This window comes from Gracilinanus agilis, chromosome 2 (assembly GCF_016433145.1).
Source record: "Gracilinanus agilis isolate LMUSP501 chromosome 2, AgileGrace, whole genome shotgun sequence".
Lineage (NCBI taxonomy): Eukaryota > Metazoa > Chordata > Mammalia > Didelphimorphia > Didelphidae > Gracilinanus > Gracilinanus agilis.
In genome coordinates, this window is record NC_058131.1 from 470852073 (window position 1) to 470858564 (window position 6492).

At 38.4% G+C, this 6492-nt stretch overlaps 1 pseudogene; it reads right to left on the reverse strand.

The window, feature by feature from the left end:
- Nucleotides 1–2838, reverse strand: part of LOC123233997 — a 9252-nt pseudogene extending 6414 nt beyond the window's left edge.
- Nucleotides 2839–6492: the final 3654 nt, after the last annotated feature.

Consider the following 6492-nt stretch of genomic DNA (forward strand, 5'->3'; position numbering starts at 1 on the left):
TTTTATTAATTTCTCCCTTGGTTTTTAGTATTTCTAATTTAGTTTTCATCTGGGGATTTTTAATTTGCTCGCTTTCTAATTTTTTGAGTTGCATGCCCAATTCATTGATCTCTGCCCTCCTTAATTTGTTAATATATGCACTCAAGGGTATAAATTTCCCCCTGAGTACTGCCTTGGCCGCATCCCACAGAGTTTGGTAGGATGTCTCATCATTGTCATTTTCTTCGATGAAATTGTTGATTGTTTCTATGATTCCTTCTTTGACAAATTGGTTTTGAAGAATCATATTATTTAATTTCCAATTAGTTTTTGATTTTCCTGTCCAGGTGCCCTTACTAATTATTATTTTTATTGCATTATGATCTGAGAAGGTTACATTTATTATTTCTGCTCTTTTGCATTTGTTTGCAATGATTCTATGCCCCATAACATGGTCAGTCTTTGTGAATGTGCCATGTGCAGCTGAAAAGAAGGTGTATTCCTTTTTGTCCCTATTTATTTTTCTCCACATATCAATTAAATCTAATTTTTCTAGGACTTCATTCACCTCTCTTACCTCTTTCTTATTTATTTTTCGGTTTGATTTATCTAGATCTGACAGAGGAATATTTAGATCTCCCACTAGTATGGTTTTACTATCTATTTCCTTCTTGAGCTCTGCCAGTTTCTCCTTTATGAATTTGGGTGCTATGCCACTTGGTGCATATATATTGAGCAGTGTTATTTCCTCATTGTTTATACTGCCTTTAATCAGGATGTAATGACCTTCCCTGTCTTTTTTAATCATATCTATTTTTACTTTGGCTTTGTTAGAAATCATAATAGCCACTCCTGCCTTCTTTTTCTCATTTGAGGCCCAAAAGATTTTGCTCAAACCCTGAACCTTAAACTTGTGTATGTCCACCCGCCTCATATGTGTTTTTCGTAGACAACAAATGTGGGATTTTGGTTTCTAATCCACTCTGCTATTTGTTTCCGTTTTATGAGCGAGTTCATCCCATTCACATTCAGAGTTATAATCATCAGTTGTGCATTTGCTGACATTTTCGAATCCTCCCCTCTTACTACCCCCTTTTTCCTTATACTTTTTCCTTTTAAATCCTTTTAAATTTGCTATTGAGCTGGTATCCCTTATCCCCTCCCTTGATTAACTTCCCTTTCTTCCCCCTCCCTTATTTTCCCCCCCCCTTTTGCTTTTATAGGCCTTATGAATTCCCTCCCTCTTCTCCCCTCCCTTTTTTTGACCTCCCCACTCCCCTACTCCCCTTGGTTTATCCCTCCTAACTTTCTCAGAAGGGTTAGATAAGAGTTTTATGTCTCAATGGATAGTATAGCTACTCTTCCCTCTCTGGGTTGATTACACTAAGAGTAAGGTTTGATTAATGCTCTCTTCCTCTCCTTCTTATAATAGTATTTGTCCCCTCTCCCTCCCATGCCCTCTTTGAATATATTTGTTTTTATGTCCTCTTGAGGAGTCTTGTGTGTTTCGGTCAGGAGAGGTTAAGAGCTGCTTCTTACTCTGCCACCATCTTAACCCGGAACCCAACATTTTATTTTAAAAAAAATATTTTTCCATGGTTACCTGATTCATTTTCTTTCTCTCCCTTCTTCCCTCCCCCGTCCCAGAGCTGACAAGCAATTCCACTGGTTTGTACAAATGTTGTCACTTAATACCCATTTCCATATTATTCATTTTTGCTATAGAGCGATTTTTTTAAAAGTCTAGTCCCCAAATCACATACCCATATATACATGTGATAAGTGATTTCATATGTTTTGCTTTTGCATTTCTACTCCCACAGTTCTTTCTCTCAACATGGATAGTATTCTTTTACATATGTCCTTCAGGATTGTTGCATTGCTACTAGTAGCAAAGTCAATTGCATTGGATTTTTCCACAGTATTTTACTTTCTGTGCACAATGTTCTCCTGGTTCTGCTCATTTCACTCTGCATCAGTTCATTGAGGTTTTCCTGTTTCATATGGAAAGCCTCCAGATCATCAGTCCTTATAGCACAGTAGAATTCCATCACCATCAGATACCACAATTTGTTCAGCCATTCCCCCAACTGAAGGACATCCCCTTGTATTCCAATTTTTTGCCACCACAAAGAATGTAGCTATGAATATTTTTGTACAAGTATTTTTCCTGATCTCTTGGAGTACAAACTTAGCAGTGGTATTTCTGGATCAAATAAATGGTATGCATTTTTTTCAAGCCCTTTGAGTATAATTCCATATTGCCTTCCAGAATGGCTGGATTATTTCACAACTCCACCTGCAATACCTATTCTGCCATATCCCTTCCAACATTCATTATTTTTCTTTACTGTCATATTGGCCAATCTGATAGGTGTGAGGTGGTACCTCAGCATTGTTTTGATTTGCATTTCTCTAATTATGAGAGATTTAGAGCACTTTTTCATGTACTTATTGATAGTTTTGATTTCTATATCTGAAAACTGCCTATTCATGTCCCTTGACCATTTGTCAATAGGAGAATGGCTTGATTTTTTTGTACAATTGACTTAGCTCCTTATAAATTTGAGAAATGAGAACCTTTGTCAGAGTGTTTTGTTATAAATTTTTTCCCCCAATTTGTTGCTTCCCTTTCAATTTTGGTTGCATTGGCTTTGTTTGTACAGAAACTTTTTAATTTAATATAATCAATATTATTCATTTTACATTTTGTATACACTAATTTTCCCATCCAATTTCTCACAGGTAGACAGAAGGGGCTCCACACACCACCTCAGTGTTGGTAGGCACCTTGGTCCTATTGATCAAAGTGATGAGTTCCCCCAGACACTTCTTGCCTCCACTCATCTTCCAAACCATGGAGTTGACTCTTCTGTAACGGGCAGCGACTCAGAAGGAGATTGAAGGTCAGTAGCAGAGCACCTCTAGCTACCTTCATAATCATTGGAGCCTTGTCCTCTTTTCCTCAGTGGATAGAGTTGTGGGCTTGGAATCAGAAAGAGCTTATCTTTGTGAATTCAAAACTGGCCTCAGACACGTTCTAGCTATGTGAGGGTCATGATCTGCTCCAATCTGTAATCTGTGCTATTGTTGGGACAGTGGTATGTGGACACCAAAGACATTACACAAATATACATTCATACACATGTAATTATATATATATACATATATGTATATATGTATATATATATGCATATACACACATATATAGGAGCATTCAGGTGGTGCAGTGAATAGAGTGTTGGGCCTGGAGTCAGGAAGACCTGAATTCAAATCCAGCCTCAGACACTTACTAGCTGTGTATTCCTGGGCAAGTCACTTAACTCCGCCTTACTTTCCTCATCTCATGAAGTGAACTGGAGAGGGAAATAGCAAACCATTCCAGTATCTCTGCCAGATGGGGTCACAAAGAGTCAGACATGAATGAAATGACTGAACAACTTCTTTTCCTCTCTCCTTTAACCTTGTGAAGGAAGAATGTAGACGAAGGTAGGAATGAGAGGAGAACCAAAATCAGAAGTTATATAATGGAAAGGACTCTAATGTATCTGATTATATAATTACAGAATTATAGACTATGAGAACTGGAAGGGACTTCATCAGCTATCCAGTTTAACTCATTTTCTTTTTTTCTCAAATTCTCCCCTCTTCGTAAATTTCTCTCTCTCTCTCTCTCTCTCCCTCTTTTTCTTCTGGGCTTCCCTATGGCTTGCCATTATTAGCCCCGCCCCTTTTCAGCTTTGTCTTCACACTCAGGGTCTGCCTGCGCTTTCTAAGCTTCCGATGGCTCCGGTCTTCTTGTCCTCGGGGTCAGGCCTCCTGGTAGTCCCTGGTCTGCCCCTCTGCCCGAGGCTCCTTCAGCAGTCTTGGGGGCTGCTTCCACAGCCGCGTTCCCGTCTGCACAGGGTCCCAACTCGATGTCCTAGCCTGTGCTGGAAATCTTTATTCACGCCTAGGACGCTTTTCTACTTTCACTGTTCAGCAAAAACAAATAAAAATTTAAATCTGGGTTCCATTTTTGCTAAATGACCAATTTTTATCAATTAAGCCTCAAGAGAATATTAAACTATAAGGTACTAGAGTTCTTTTACTGGAACTTACTTAAGGAGATTTGTCACTTAATAAGTCTCTTCACAGACTCTAGTAGGAAAGACAATGTCTATTAGCTCATAGCCACATTGCTGGAGAGGATTCATCTCCTCTGCTAGCAGGCAGCCTCAGCTGAGCTGGGAAGGGAAAAAATCCCAAAGAGAAAGCTAGAGATACAAGGAGGACTGGACCAGGGGTTGGGAAGACAGACAAAAATTTGTTTTTACACGAAAGCCTGCCTAAAACATCAAAGAAACATGCACGCAATCTCTTGGGATAGACAGATGTGTAAACAGATGAACTTGCCGAAAACAGTTAATAGAGGTAAAAAAAAAAAAAAAGATTCCTTCTTTTGGGATCCTAAGCTCTTGTGTCTACTAAATAAACAAGAATGGGTTTCAAGTCAGCAGGGCTCAGAACAAAGACAGAATAACAGAATAAAGATTTTTCCTGACTTGGGGGAAAGAATCAAACCAAACAAATCTTCAGAAATGGATAGGGGAAGCCAAGATTTGAAGAGGTGAGTAGACAGAATTTTCTTGAGCCCCCAATAAGAGACTTTAAAGGACTCTTCAATATCTCAAATCAGCCATTGGGAGGAGTGGAAAAGGAAACATTTCATAGCTTTTACTTATCTGTGTAAGATGAGGCCTCCAAAACTGTCAAGGAAAACAGACTCACTGGTTACAACTTAGAGTACAAGTCTGCAACATCCATCATCATAAGCCAAGGCAGAGAGAAGAATTAGGGGTCATCTGGACTTTTTTCTTGCCACTAAACTTTGATCACTCTGGGAGAGAGAGTCAGGCTGAAGACTTTGTGCAACTCTGCCTCACTTAAATCACATAGCTTTGTGATATCATTTGTTCACTTTTTTTTCAACTGATCAACAGCATTTATTAATTTTTAAATTTAAAAATAAAATGCTATTGATATCTTTTGGTTTAATGTCATTTGCATTTCCCACATTTTCTTTCCTCCTTCTTCCTTTAAGAAACTTTTATAATAAAGAAAAACAGAGGGGGAAAATGGTTAGAAAAACTAATATTTTGAAAAAAAATCTTGTGTTGCATGCAGTAATCCACACCCATGGCTTACCATTTCTTTTTTTTATGATTTAAATATTTTATTTTTTTAGAAAAAAATTTCCATGGTTAAATGATTCATATTCTTACTTTCCCCTTCAACCCCCTTTAACCCCCCCCTCCCCCCGCCATATCCAAAGCGCATTTCCACTGGTTTTAACATGTGTAATCAGTCAAGACTTATTTACATATTATTGATAGTTGCATTGGTGTGGTCATTTAGTGTCTACATCCCCAACCATGTCCACATCAACCCATGTGTTCAAGTGGTTGTTTTACTTCTGTTTCCACTGCTGCAGTTCTACCTCTGAATGTGGGTAGCATTCCTTTCCACAAATCCCTCAAAATTGTCCTGGGTCATTGTATTGCTGTCAGGCAACTTGTTTAATGGTGAAAATTGCAGAAGAGTTACTGTTGTCCATTATTAGAGGGAGTTTCCATGCTGGATAGTTCCATGCTGATGAAACCACAGGTATACACTACTCCTTTATAAACTTGTGTGTGTCTACCCGCCTCATATGTGTTTCTTGTAGACAACATATGGTAGGATTTTGGTTTCTGATCCACTCTGCTATTTGCTTCCGTTTTATGAGCGAGTTCATCCCATTCACATTTAGAGTTACAATTATCAGTTGTGCATTCACTGACATTTTTGTATCCTCCCCTAGACCCACCCCTTCTTCTTACACTATTTTCTTTTAAACCAGTGGTTTGCTTTGAGCCAGTATCCCTTATCCCCTCCCTTGATTAACTTCCCTTTCTGCCCCCTCCCTTGTTATTCCCCTTTTTTTGTTTTTTAAAGGCCTAATGAATTCTCTCCCCCTTCTTCTCTCCTCCCTTTTTTGACCTCCCCACTTCCCTGCTCCCTTTGGTTTATCCCTTCTGACTTTCTCAGTAGGGTTAGATAGAGTTTTTTTATCTGAATGGATAATAAAGCTACTCTTCCCTCTCCGGGTTGATTACACTGAGAGTAAGGTTTGATTATTACCTCTTAATGCTCTCTTCCTCTCCTTCTTATAATATTTATCCCCTCCCCTTCCCATGCCCTCTTTGTGTGTAATAGAATATCCTATTTTTCTTATTCACTCAGATTTTTCTTGGTGTCCCCTACTATTCCCCCCCTCTTTCCCACCCCCCATGTCATCTTAGACCATTTAGTATCCTATCCTCTCCCTATGAATTATTCTTCTAGTTGCTATAATAGTGAATATTATAATAGTGAATAGAGTTCACTACAGAGAATTATACATAGCATTTCTCCACATAGTAATACAGATAATTAGATCTTATTTAAGCCCTTAAGGAGTCAAGTTTAAAAGATTATGAGTTTTCTTTCTTT